Source organism: Lynx canadensis, chromosome A3 (assembly GCF_007474595.2).
Source record: "Lynx canadensis isolate LIC74 chromosome A3, mLynCan4.pri.v2, whole genome shotgun sequence".
NCBI lineage: Eukaryota > Metazoa > Chordata > Mammalia > Carnivora > Felidae > Lynx > Lynx canadensis.
The window spans coordinates 23,968,034-23,982,406 of record NC_044305.1 but is presented as its reverse complement, the minus strand read 5'-3'; the positions used below and the strand labels follow the sequence as shown (position 1 = coordinate 23,982,406).

Here is a 14,373-nt window from a genome sequence, read left to right as displayed (position 1 = left end):
CATCTGAGTACAATGAACAATTTTGCTAATATGCTGTTTTTAATTTAATGTGTTAATCTCCCCCCCCCCATTAAAGGGGAAAGTTGAGACTAGGTCAAGGAGCATTTGTCTTTTCTAGATACCTCATATAGTAGAAACCATATAATAACTGGTCTTTTGTGACCAGCTTCTTTCACTTAGAATATTTTCAAGATGTTGTAGCAAGTAACAGTATTTTTTAAAATACCAAATAACATCTCTCACTCTTCAGGGAAGAGTGAGAGAGAGAGAGAGAGAGAGAGAGAGAGAGAGAATTCCAAGCAGGCTCCGCACTGTCAGAACCACATTTATTTATCCATTTATTCATCAGCTGATACATTTGGGTTGTTTCCATTTTTCACTATTATGAATAATGCTGTTATGAATATTTGTATACGAGTTTTTGTATGGACGTATTTTCGTTTTTCTCGGATATATATACATATATGTATACACGATTACATGTACACATACATACATATTTACATACACATATACATACGTATATACACACACACACACTTAGGAGTAAAATTGCTGGGTCATATATTTTCTATGTTTAATCTTTTGAGGAAATTTCCAAACTGTTTTACAAAGCAGTTACACCATTTTACATTCCCACCAGTAGGGCACAAGGGTTCCAATTTCTCTACATCCCCGCCAACTTGTCATTACCTTTCTGAGTACAGCTATCCTGGTGGGTGTAAGGTGGTATCTCATGGTGCTTTTGATTTGCATTTCCCTGATGCCAAATGATGTTAAGCATATTTTCATGTTTATTTTCCATTTGCCACAATTTGGAGAAACATCCATTCAAATCTTTTGTCAATTTTTAAAACTGGGATATTTGACTCTTTATAATTGAATTGTAAATTTTTTTTTAAGTTTATTTATTTGAGACAGAGACGAGTGGGGGAGGGGCAGAGAGGGAGAGAGGGAGAATCCCAAGCAGGCTCTGCACTGCTAACTGTGAGATCATGATGTGAGCTGAAACCAAGAGTCAGATGCTAACCAACTGGGCCACCCAGGCACCCACAAGAGTTCTTGGTATATACTTTTTAATATTTTATCATTCTTTTATTTTTACTGCAGTATAATTAACATACAGTGTTTTATTAGTTTCAGGTGTACAATATAGTGATTCAATAATTCTATACATTATTCAGTGCTCCTCAAAATAAATGTACTCTTAATCTCCTTCACCTATTTCACCCATTCCCCTAACTACCTCCCCTCTGGTAACCACCAGTTTGTTCTCTATAGTTAAGAGTCTGGTGTTTCATTTGTCTTTTTTCTTTGTTCACTTGTTTTGTTTCTTAAATTCCACACGAGTGAAATCATATGGTATGTTTTTTTCTCTGAGTTATTTACTGAGCAGTATACCGTCGAGATCCATCCACGTTGATGCAAATGGCAAGATTTCATTCTTTTTTTATGGCTGAATAATAACTATTATACACACACACACACACACACACACACACACACACACACACACACACATATCTTTATCCATTCATCTATTGGGCTGCTTCCATAATTTGGCTATTGTGAATAATGCTATGATAAACACAGGGGTGCACATATCTTTTAGAATTAGCATTTTCATATTCTTTGGGTAAATACCTAAAAGTGGAATTACTGGATCATACGCGAATTCTATTTTTAATCTTTTGAAGACTGCCATTCTGTTTTCCACAATGGCTGCTCCAGCTTGCATTCCTACCAACAGTGCACAAGGGTTCCTTTTTGTCTACATCCTTACCAATACTTGTTGTTTCTTGTTTTTTATTTTAGCCATTCTGACAGGTGTGAGGTCATATCTCATGGTTTTGATTTGTATTTTCCTGATGATGAGTGATGTTGAGATTCTTTTCATGTGTCTGCTGGACATGTGGCTGTCTTCTTTGGAGAAATGTCTGTTCATGTTTTCTGCCCATTGTTACACTGCATTATTTGGGGTTTTTTTGTGTTGAGCTGTATAAGTTCTTTTTTTTTTTTTTAATGTTTTTATTTATTTCTGAGACAGAGAGAGACAGAGCATGAGCAGGGGAGGGGCAGAGAGAGAGGGAGACACAGAATCTGAAGCAGGCTCCAGGCTCTGAGCTGTCAGCACAGAGCCTGATGTGGGACTTGAACTCACAGACTGTGAGATCATGACCTGAGCTGAAGCGGACGCTTAACCGACTGAGCCACCCAGGCACCCCTATAAGTTCTTTATATATTTTGGATACTTACCTCTTATCAGATATGTTCTTTGCAATTATCTTCTCCCATTCAGTATGCTTTTTGTTTTGTTGATTGTTTCCTTTGCTGTGCAGAAGCTTTTTATTTTGATGCATTCCTAATAGTTTATTTTTGCTTTTGTTTCCCTTGCCTTAGAAGATATATCTAGAAAGCTGTTGCTACATACAACTGATATCAGAGAAATTACCCCCTGTGCTGTCTTCTAGGATTTTTATCGTTTCAGGTCTCACATTTAGGTCTTTAATTCATTTTACGGTTATTTTTGTGTATGGTGAAAGAAAGTGGTCCAGTTTCATTCTTTTGCATATAGCTGTCCAGTCTTCCCACCATCATTTGTTGAAGAGACTTTTTCCCATTGCATATTCTGGCCTCCTTTGCTTTAATTTAATTAACCATATAATTGTGGGTTTATTTCTGGGCTCTTTATTCTGTACTATTGTTTTATGTGTCTACTTTTGTGCCAAGACCACACTGTTTTAATTACTACAGCTTTATAGTATATCTTGAAATCTGGGATTGTGATACTTCCAGTTTTGTTCTTCTTTTTCAAGACTCTTTGGCAATCCAGGGTCTTTTGTGGTTCTACACAAATTTTAGGATTATTTGTCTAGTTCTGTGAAAAATGGCATTGGTGTTTTGACAGGGATGCATTAAATGTGTAGATTGCTTTGGGTAGTATGGACATTTTAACAATATTTGTTCTCCCAATCCATGAACATGGAATATCTTTCCATTTGTTTGTGTCATCTTCAATTGCTTTCATCAATGTTGTTTAGTTTTCAGAATACTGGTCTTTCACCTTCTTGGTTAATTTTATTCTTTTTGGTGCAATTGTAAATGGCATTGTTTTCTTAATTTCTCTTTCTGCTACTTCATTATTAGTGTATAAAAATGCAATGGATTTCTATATGTTAACTTTGTATCCTATGACCTTACTGAATTCATTTACCAATTCTAGAAGTTTTTCGGTGGAGTCTTGGGTTTTCTACATATAGTATCATGCCATCTTGTAAACACTGAAAGTTCTGCTTCTTCCTTACCAATATGGATGCTTTTTATTTCTTTTTCTTGTCTGATTGCTGTGGCTAGGACTTTCAGTACTATGTTGAATAAAAGTGGTGAAAGTAGACATCCTTGCCTTGTTCCTGATCTTAGAGGAAAAGCTCTCAGTTTTTTACCATTGAGTGATTTTAGCTGTGTGCTTTTCATACGTGGCCTTTATAATATTGAGGCATGTTCCCTTTAATCCTACTTTGTTGAGAGTTTTTATCAAAAATGGATATTACACTTCATCAAATGCTTCTTCTGCATCTACTGAAATGATCATATGGTTATCCCTTCTCTTGCTGATATGATGTATCACAGTGAGTGATTTACAAATACCGAACCACTCTTGCATCTCAGGAATAAATCCCACTTACTTGTGGTGAATGAATTTTTAAATATATTGTTGGATTTGGTTTGCTAATAATTTTTTTAGGTAATCTCTAGACCCAACGTGAGACTTGAACTCACAACCCTGAGATCAAGAGTCATATACTCTTCTAACTGAGCCAGCCAAGCACCCCTGCTAATACTTTGTAAAGGACTTTTGCATCTATGTTCATCAGAGATACTGGCTTGTAATTCTTTTTTTGTACCGTCTTTATCTGGCTTTGGGGTCAGAGTAATGCTAGCCTCATAGAATGAATTTGGAAGTTTTCCTTCCTCTTACATGTTTTGGAATAGTTTGAGAAGAGTATGTATCAACTTTTCTTTAAATGTTTAGTAGAATTCACCTGTGAAGACATCGGATCCCAGAATTTTTTTTGTTGGGAGTTGATTGATTCCTGATTCTATTTCATTGCTGGTAATCAGTCTGTTCAAATTTTCTATTTCTTTCTGATTCAATTTTGGAAAGTTATATGTTTCTAGGAATTTATCCACTTTTTCTAGGTTGCCCAGTTTGTTGGCACATAATTTTTCATAATATTCTCATAATCCTTTGTATTTCTGTGGTGTCAGTTGTTATTGCTCCTCTTTCATCTTTGATTTTGCTTATTTGAGTCCTCTCTCTCTCTCTGCTTTTATTTTTGATGAGTCTGGGTAAAGATTTTTCAATTTTGTTATTTTTTCAAAGAGTCAGCTCCTGGTTTCATTAACCTATTTTACTGGGTTTTTTTTTTTTTTTTTAGTTTCTATTTCATTTATTTCTGTTTTAATCTTTATTATTTCCTTCCTTCTACTGGTTTTGGGTGTGTTTGTTCTTTCTCCAGTTCTTTTGGGGATAAGGCTAGGTTGCTTATTTGGGATTTTTCTTGCTTCTTGCAGCAGGCTTGTATTGCTATAAATTTCTTTCTTAGAACAGTTTTTGCTGCATCCCAAAGATTTTGAACCCTTGTATTTTCATTTTCATTTCTCTCCATGTATTATTTTATTTCCTCTTTGATATCTTGGTTGACACATTCATTGTTTGGTAGCATGTTATTTAACTCTATGCACTTGTGTTGTTTCTAGATTTTTTTCTTATGACTCATTTCTAGTTTCACAGCATTGTGATCAGAAAAGATGCATGGTAAGGTGCCTGGGTGGCTCAGTTGGTTAAGTGTCCAACTTCAGTTCAGGTCATGATCTCGTGTTTCATGGGTTCAAGCCCCATGTTGGGCTCTGTGCTGATAGCTCAGAGCCTGAAGTCTGCTTCAGGGTTTCTATCTGACCCTCTCTCTTTGCCCCTCCCTCACTCACACTCTGTTTCTCTGTCTCTCTCTCAAAAATAAGCATTAAAAATAAATAAATAAATAAATAAATAAATAAATAAATAAATAAATAAATATGAAACTATATAAAGGTGTATTCATTATTTCAATTGTCTTGTCTTTCTTAATATTTAATTTCTTAAATATGTTTATGCACACATAGGGGAAAAGACAAAGGAAACTCAATAATAAGACATAATGCAATGAAAAATGGACAAAAGATTTGAAGAGACACTTTACAACAAGCACATAAAAAGATGCTCAACACTATCAGTCATCAGGAAAATGAAAATTAAAGTGACAAATAACACACCTACACTAATGGCTAAAATTAAAAAGAATAAGTATCAAATGCTGGCAAGGATGCAGAGCAACTGGAACTCCCATAGTGGTGGGACTATAAAAATGTACAAACAATTTGGCAGTTTCTTTTAAAGTTAAGCATTTATTTATCATAAGACCCAGCAATCTAACTCCTAGATATTTATCCTGAATAAAAACATGTCTATACAAAGACTTCCTATGAAGGTTAATAGCAACTCTATCTATAATAGCCCGAAACTGAAAGTAAACTGGACACAGCCCAAATATCCATCAATCAGTAAATGGATAAATTGTAGTGTAGCCATACAGTGGAATACTGCCCAACAATAAAAAGGATCAACTACTGTAAAAGTTATCTACCAGTCAAGGGAGGGGATTTTGTCCCCTAGTGTATAGGTGGCAATGTCTGGAGACATTTTTGATTGTTACAATCAAAGGAAGAGAGGAGAATGCTATGGGCATCTAGTGGATAGAGGTCAGGGATGCTACTAAATATCCTGCAATACACAGGACAGTCTGCAAAACAAATTATCCAGCCCAAAATGTCCGTAGTGCCAAGGCTGAAAAACTCTGAATTACTGAAATATGCAACAGGGATGAATCTCAAAAACATGGTGATCAAAAGAATCCAAACATTTCTATGACATTTTACAACAAGCAAAATGAACCCACAACAATAGAAATCAGATGGGTACTTCCTAGGACTGGGATGGGGACTGATTAAACAGGGGCACAAGGTAACTTTGGAGTGAAAATGTTCTAAATCTTCTTGATTGTTAGGATATAGGCATCCGACAGAATACAAACTATACATTTAAAATGAGTGTATTTTGGGGCGCCTGGGTGGCTCAGTCGGTTGGGCGGCCGACTTCGGCTCAGGTCATGATCTCGCGGTCCGTGAGTTCGAGCCCCGTATCGGGCTCTGTGCTGACAGCTCAGATCCTGGAGCCTGTTTCAGATTCTGTGTCTCCCTCTCTCTGACCCTCCCCCGTTCATGCTCTGTCTCTCTCTGTCTCAAAAATAAATAAACGTTAAAAAAAATTAAAAAAAAAAAAAAAAAAAAAAAAAATGAGTGTATTTTATTGTATGTAGAATATACTTGTAAGATTGGTAAAAAATAAATAAATTGTTAAAGGTGGGTGAAAGGTACATACGGTTCATGATAGCATTCTACTTTTGTATCTGTCTCAATTTCCATAATAAAATGTTTTTTTAAATAAGCTATAAACACTAAATGATTCAGGAAGAAGCCTTAATTAAATCTCTTAACAACAATAAAAAATATTCAAGGGGCACCTGGGTGGCTTAGTTGGTAGAGTGTCCAACTCTTGATTTCAGCCCAGGTCATGATCCCAGGGTTGTGGGATCAAGCCCCCATCGTGGGATCAAGCCCCATGTTGGGCTCCGTGTTGGGTGTGGAGTCTGCTTAGGATTCTCTCTTCCTCTCCCACTGCCCCTCCCTAGCTCGAGTGCTTGCTCTCTCTCTCAAAAAAAAATAAAATAAAATAAAAACAAAAACAACTCAGATAAAAAACTTACTGTGAGAGTGACCTTTATGTCTCTCTTCGTGAAGGGGAGAGAGGCTGATGTGAAAGACAGAAGGAAGAAAGAGATACAGTTTGATACAGGAAAGATGAAGAAAATTTCACAAGCTACTTTTTCCCCTTGGTCCATCTAGACCCAACCTGCCACTAAACCATGCCTTCTGTGGGAGATATACTTCTAAGATGGCCATCAATTATTCCAGCATCTAGTATTCACATCCTTGTGTAATCTCCTCCCCATGAGTGGGCTAGCCTAGTGACTTCTAACCAACAGATGTTGGTGACAGGATGTCACTTCCATGATTATGTTAAAAAGATGTGACTTCTATTTTTCTGGAAGACTCTATTTATTGCCCTCTCAGTGTGCTATATTGGAGGAGCCTCCAGCTAACAGCCAGTGAGAAACCAAGGTCCTTACGGAAGGATAATACCTCAAGATCATAAAGGCCATATATGAAAGATCCACTGCTAATATCATCCTCAATGGGGAAAAACTGAGAGCTTTCCCCCTAAGGTCAGGAACACAATAAGGATGCCCACTCTTACCACTGTTACTCAACATAGTGTTGGAAGTCCTAAACTTAGCAATCAGACAACACAAAGAAATAAAAGGGATCTGGGGCACCTGGGTGGCTCAGTCAATTGGGTGTCTGACTTCGGCTCAGGTCATATCTCAGGATTCATGGGTTTGAGCCCTGCATCAGGCTCTGTGCTAACAGCTCAGAGCCTGGAGCCTGCTTCAGATTCTGTGTCTCCCTCTCTCTCTGTCCCTTCCCCACTCATGCTCTGTCTCTCAAAAATAAATAAACATTAAAAAAAAAATTTTTTTTAAGAAATAAAAGGGATCCAAATTAGCAAGGAGGAAGTCAAACTTTCACTCTTCGCAGACGACATGATAATCTATTATGTGGAAAACCCAAAAGACTCCACCAAAAAACTGCTAGGACTGATACTTGAATTCAGCAAAGTTGCAGGATATCAAAGCAATGTACAGAAATTGGTTGCATTTCTATACACCAATAATGAAGCAACAGAAGGAGAAATCAAGGAATTGATCCCATTTACAATTGCACTAAAAGCTATAAAATACCTAGGAATAAACCTAACCAAAGAGGTGAAAAATCTATACAATGAAAACTACAGAAAGTTTATGAAAGAAATTGAAGAAGATGCAAGAAAATGGAAAAAGATTCCATGCTCCTGGATAGGAAGAATATTGTTAAAATGTCAATACTACCCAAAGTAATCTACATATTCAATGCAATCCCTATCAAAATTAACACCAGCATTCTTCACAGAGCTAGAACAAACAATCCTAAAATTTGTATGAAACCATAAAAGACCCCGAACAGCCAAAGCAATCCCAAAAAAGAAACCCAAAGCTGGAGGCATCACAATTCCAGACTTCAAGCTGTATTACAAAGCTGTAATCATCAAGACAGTATGGTAGTGGCACAGAAACAGACACATAGATCATTGGAACAGAACAGAGAACCCAGAAATGGACCCACAAATGTACTGCCAACTAATCTTTGACAAATCAGCAAAGAATATCCAATGGAAAAAAGACAGTCTCTTCAGCAAATGGTGTTGAGAAAACTGGACAGTGATATGCAGAAGAATGAACCTGGACCACTTTCTTATACCATACACAAAAATAAACTCAAAATGGATGAAAGACCTAAACATAAGACAGGAAGCCATCAAAATCCTAGAGGAGAAAACAGGCAACAACCTCTTTGACCTTGGCCACAGCAACTTTACTTGACATGTCTTCAGAGGTGAGGGAAACAAAAGCAAAAATGAACTACTGGGATCTCATCAAGATAAAAAGCTTCTGCACAGAGAAGAAAATAATCAGCAAAACTAAAAGGCAACCAACAGAATGGGAGAAGATATTTGCAAATGACATATCAGATAAAGGGTTAGTATCCAAAATCTATAAAGAACTTATCAAACTCACACCCAAAAAACAAATAATCCAGTGAAGAAATGGGCAAAAGACATGAATAGAAACTTTTCCAAACAAGACATCCAGATGGCTAACAGACACATGAAAAAATGCTCAACATCACTCATCATCAGGGAAATACAAATCAAAACCACCATGAGATACCACCCCACACCTGTCAGAATGGCTAACATTAACAACTCAGGCAACAACAGATGCTGGCAAGGATGTGGAGAAAGAGGCACCCTCTTGCACTGCTGGTGAGAATGCAAACTGGTGTAGCCACTCTGGAAAACAGTATGGAGGTTCCCCCCAAAATTAAAAATAGAACTATTCTATGACCCAGCAATTGCACTACTAGGTATTTATCCAAAGGATACAGAAGGGCTGATCTGAAGAGGCACATGCACCCTAATGTTTACAGCAGCACTATCAACAATAGCCAAAGTATGGAAAGAGCCCAAATGTTCATCAACTGATGAATGGATAAAGAAGATGTGGTATATATACACAATGGAATGTTACTTGGGGATTAAAAAGAATGAAATCTTGCCATTTGCAACAATGTGGATGGAACAATGTGTATTATGCCAAGCAAAGTAAGTCAGAGAAAGATAAATATCATATGACTTCACTCATATGTGGAATTTAGGATACAAAACTGATGAACATAAGGGATGGGGAGCAAAAATAATATAAAAACAGAGACAAACCATAAGAGAGTCTTAAACACAGAGAACAAACTAAGGTTTGCTGGCGGGCTGTTAAGTGGGGGGAAGGGCTAAAAGGGTGAGGGGTATTAAGGAGGAAGGACACTTGTTGGGATGAGCACTGGGTGTTATATGTAAGTCATGAATCACTAAATTCTATTCCTGAAAATAAACAAATAGATAGTCTGAGAACACAGGGAAAAAAAAGAAAAGAAAAAAGAAATCAAGGTCCTTAATTCAACATCCCTTGAAGAAGTGAATTCCACCAACAACCAAGTGAACTTAGAAGCAATTCCTTCTTCAGTCAAGCACTGAGATGAGACTCCAGCCCTGGCTGACACCTTGACTGCTGCCTCTGAGAGACCCTGACACAGAGGACTCACCTAAGCTGTACCCAGATTCCTGACCCATGGAAATTGTGCCACAATAAATATGTGTTGTTTTAAGCTGCTAAATTTGTGGTAATTTATTATGCAACAATAGATAACTAATGGACTCTCCCTGGAAATCCTACTGAATATTCACCTCCTTTAAAACTTTTTGGCAGTTTCTGGGGCACCTGGGTGGCTCAGTTGGTTGGATGACCGACTTTAGCTCAGATCATGATCTCACAGTCTGTGAGTTCAAGCCCCACATCGGGCTCTTGCTGACAGCTCGGAGCCTGGAGCCCGCTTCGGATTCTGTGTGTCCCTCTCTCTCTGCCCCTCCCCCACTCACACTCTGTCTCTCTCTCTCTCAAAAATAAAAATAAAAACATACAAAAATAAATAAAAATTTTTTAAAAAGTTAAAAAAAAACTTTTTGGCAGTTTCTTTTAAAAGTTAGATATGCCATATATGCCATACAACCCAGCAATCCCATTGCAAGGGATTTACCCAACAATAAATAAAAATATGTCTACACAAAGACTTGCAAAAATGCTTGTAGCAGGGCGCCTGGGTGGTTCAGTGAGTTGAGCCTCCAACTCTTGATTTTGGCTCAGGTCATAATTCCAGGGTTATGGGATCAAGCCCCACATCAGGCTCCTTGCTGAATGTGGAGCCTGCTTAAGATTCTTTCTCTCTCTCTCTCTCTCTCTCCCTCTGCCCCTCTGCCCCTCTCTCCCTCTCCCCTGGTCACACTCTATCTCTATAAAAAAATAAAATTAAAATTAAAAAACGTTTATAGCAACTTTATTTACAGTCATCAAAACTGGAACTAACCCAAATATCTATCACAAGTGAACAGATAAACATGTTATATCCGTATAAGACACTAATCGGCATCAAAAAGGAACAAACTACTGATACATGCAACAACACAGATAAATAATGAAACTATGCTAAGGGAGGGGTGCCTGGATGGCTCGTCCATGAAGCGCCCCACTTCAGTTCAGGTCATGATCTCGCAGTTTGTGAGTTCGAGCCCCATGTCGTCATCGTTGTCGTCAGGCTCTGTGCTGACAGCTCAGACCCTGGAGCCTGCTTCAGATTCTGTATCTGCCTCTCTCTCTGCCCCTCCCCCGCTCATGATCGCGCGTGCGCGCGTGCGCTCTCTCATAAACATTTTAAAAAAATTAAAAATGGATGTAGGTAAAAAATAAATAAATAAATAAAATGGATGCAGGTGATTGTATGCAAATTTACCTCATTAAGGTAACTAAAAAAAAAACAAAATCACCTTCTTTGTCAAGCCTTCTTTAACTACATCTAATGCAGCTGATTCCATTATTCTACCCTAGCTCTCAAACAGTATTCTACAGATAAATTACCCAAACTGCAGAAAATAGAGTTTTTTTTTTTTTAATTTTACAGTAGCTAAAACAGGACACTATTATATACCAGGCATTGTTCTAAGCACTTTGCATTATCAATTCAATTAGTTCCCCCAACAATCCCATGAAATAGATTCAATTACCCCCGTTTTACAAATGACGAAACTTAGGCACAGAGAAGTAACTTGCTTAAGGTCATACAGCTAGTAAGTGACAGAGCCATTATTCGAGTCTAGGCAGTCTGATTCTAGAGGCTGGGCTCTTCACAACCACCTCCCTCTCTATCTCAGACCATTGGTGTATTAGGTAAAAGGATACTCTCAGCTCACTAGAGACTGACAGGTTCATTCACTCATTCAACAAATATTTAGGCATGCAATATATGCCAGATATTGTTCTAAATGTTAACGATACAATAATGAAGAAAAATACAGACATGCTACCTACTTTTATGGGGCTTATATTCTAGCAAGAACCTAGATTTAAAGCACTAGATTCCTAAATCAAAATATTTATACTCTTATTTATGTATTTATCCAAACATTTATGCAAAAAAAAAGTCACAAGTTACAATAGTGGCCAGATCTGCTTTAACTGGCTAGAGCTGTGGTTCCCAAACTTGTCAAACTTTAGGATCACCTGGGGATCTTTTAAAAATACCAAAACCTAGGCCAGGTGCCCAAGCCAATTAAATCACAATGGAGTAGGGAGCAGGGAAGGAAGGGAGACACAGGCATCAATAGTTTGCCAAGTTTCATAGGTGATTTCAATGTGAAGACAAGTTTGGGAAATCACTAAGCTATGGTTTTCATCTGTCTAAACGATACAGTTCATTCATGGTTAGAGAGACACAGATGAATAAGAAAAGAATAAACCAAAACTCTATACACTTGCCTTCCTCTGAATCAAAGATTTGCAAGGTACCTTTTTTTCTTTTCAATGTTATGAATTCTGAAAACACGAGAAAGAGAACCAAATAAATATTTTCCTTCTTGGATTTACTCATGCCTCCATTCCCCTCCAGAATCATAGACAACTGAGACATTCACCTTTTTACCTTTTCTTAGTACCTTCCATGAAATCAATAAAGAATTCTGCCATATTCCATATTTTCAACATAACTGAAAAAGATAAGACTCACTTGCTTTTCTATTAAGAAAGTGTTTTTCTAATAAGCAGATCTCATTTAATTCTGTTGCTTTGGGTCCAATTCACATGTCAAACACAGCTTATCAAACTAAAATTCCCCACGAACATGGAGATCAAATGCCTTCTTTTTAAAAAAGTAAACTCTATTTCTAAGTCAATCCTTTTCTTATGTTGAAACCAAGTTTTGTTTTTTTTTTAATAAATCAAGATTGCATTTGTATTCTATATATAAACAACAGACCTGTTTAAGAACTCTCTGACCACTCTCAGAAAAGATAATAGATGTTCAGTAGGACCCCTCTCCATTCCATCCAGGACCTAGACAGAAAAGGGCAGAGAGGAAGAAGAGAAACATCAGAAGAAAAGACTAAATTGTATAAGACCAATAAGCCTATTCAAAGTAAAATTTTTGTGACTGGCCAAATTCCTTCTTTCTATCACTGTTTCTGGTAATTTCACTCTAGAAAGTGTTGTTAAAAGACATGAGATTATCTGGGAATGCAAGCCGGTGCAGCCACTCTGGAAAACAGTATGGAGGTTCCTCAAAAAACTAAAAATAGAACTATCCTACGACCCAGCAATTGCACTGCTAGGCATTTATCCACAGCATACAGGTGTGCTGTTTCGAAGGGACACATGCACCCCCATGTTTATAGCAGCACTATCAACAATAGCCAAAGTATGGAAAGAGCCCAAATGTCCATTGATGGATGAATGGATAAAGAAAATGTGGTATACACACAAACACACACACACACACACACACACACACACACACACACACACACACAATGGAGTATTACTTGGCAATCAAAAATGAAATCTTGCCATTTGTAATTACGTGGATGGAACTGGAGGGTATTACGCTAAGTGAAATTAGTCAGAGAAAGACAAAAATCATATGTCTTCACTCATATGAGGACTTTAAGAGACAAAACAGATAAACATATGGGAAGGGAAACAAAAATACAAAAACAGGGAGGGGGACAAAACAGAAGAGACTCATAAATATGGAGAACAAACAGGGTTACTGGAGGGGTTGTGGGAGGGGGGATGGGCTAAATGGGTAAGGAGCATTAAGGAATCTACTCCTGAAATCATTGTTTCACTATATGCTAACTAATTTGGATGTAAATTTTAAAAAATAAAAAATTAAATTAAAAAAAAAAAACATGAGATTACCTATAGTCTCAAATCCAGTGTTTTTTTTTTTTAAAGGAAAGCTTTCATAATAATTAAGAAAGCTTTTTCAAAATACATCAATAGTGGTTATGCAAGCGTGTTCATTTTACAATTCATTATCCTTATGATTTGTGCACTTTGCATTGTGTGTGCTATACTTGAGTTAACAAATATTAAGAACAGATACATCTGTACTGGGCAGAACCCTTGAAGGATTCTAATGAAGTAAGTAGCAGAAACAGTCCCACAAAGGTTACATGATTTGCCCAAGATCTTGCATGTAGTTAGCTACACACTTAGTCTTTCTTGTCACTTTCCTACTCTTTGTTGTAAAACTGTAAATGTTCTGATAATAATATACTTTTTAATTTAACATTATTCTCTTACTTACACTATGAAAAATTTTTATTACAAATAACAATGCAGGGGTGCCTGGGTGGCTCAGTTGGTCAAGCGTCCAAGCATCCGACTTCAGCTCAGGTCATGATCTTTGTAGTCTGTGAGTTTGGCCCCACAGTCAGGCTTGCTGCTGTCAGTGCAGAGCCCGCTTTGGATCCTCTGTCCCCCTTTCTCTTTGTCCCTCCCCCTCTTCACACTCTCTCTCTCAAAAATAAATAAATATTTTAAAAAAGTGACAATGCAAAACCAAACAAGGAAACAAAAAAATGGAAAATACAGACGTCCTGGTTCACAACTTGTGAACCATCACAGGTGCTGCACTATCCACATAAGGAAATTAAATAAAGCCTAATGCCCATGC

The 14,373-nt window shown here is 37.3% G+C and overlaps 1 protein-coding gene across 7 annotated transcripts in view; it reads right to left on the bottom strand.

The window, feature by feature from the left end:
• Positions 1-14,373, bottom strand: part of NCOA6 (nuclear receptor coactivator 6) — a 107,627-nt gene that overhangs the window by 75,812 nt on the left and 17,442 nt on the right. For 5 of the 7 annotated variants that reach the window (XM_030309738.1, XM_030309740.1, XM_030309741.1 and 2 more), the window contains exon 2: positions 12,673-12,749. The exons of the other annotated variants lie outside the window; for them this stretch is intronic. The gene's annotated coding sequence lies outside the window, so the exon portion shown is untranslated. The remainder of the gene's footprint in view (positions 1-12,672; positions 12,750-14,373) is intronic. 7 annotated transcript variants of the gene reach the window in all.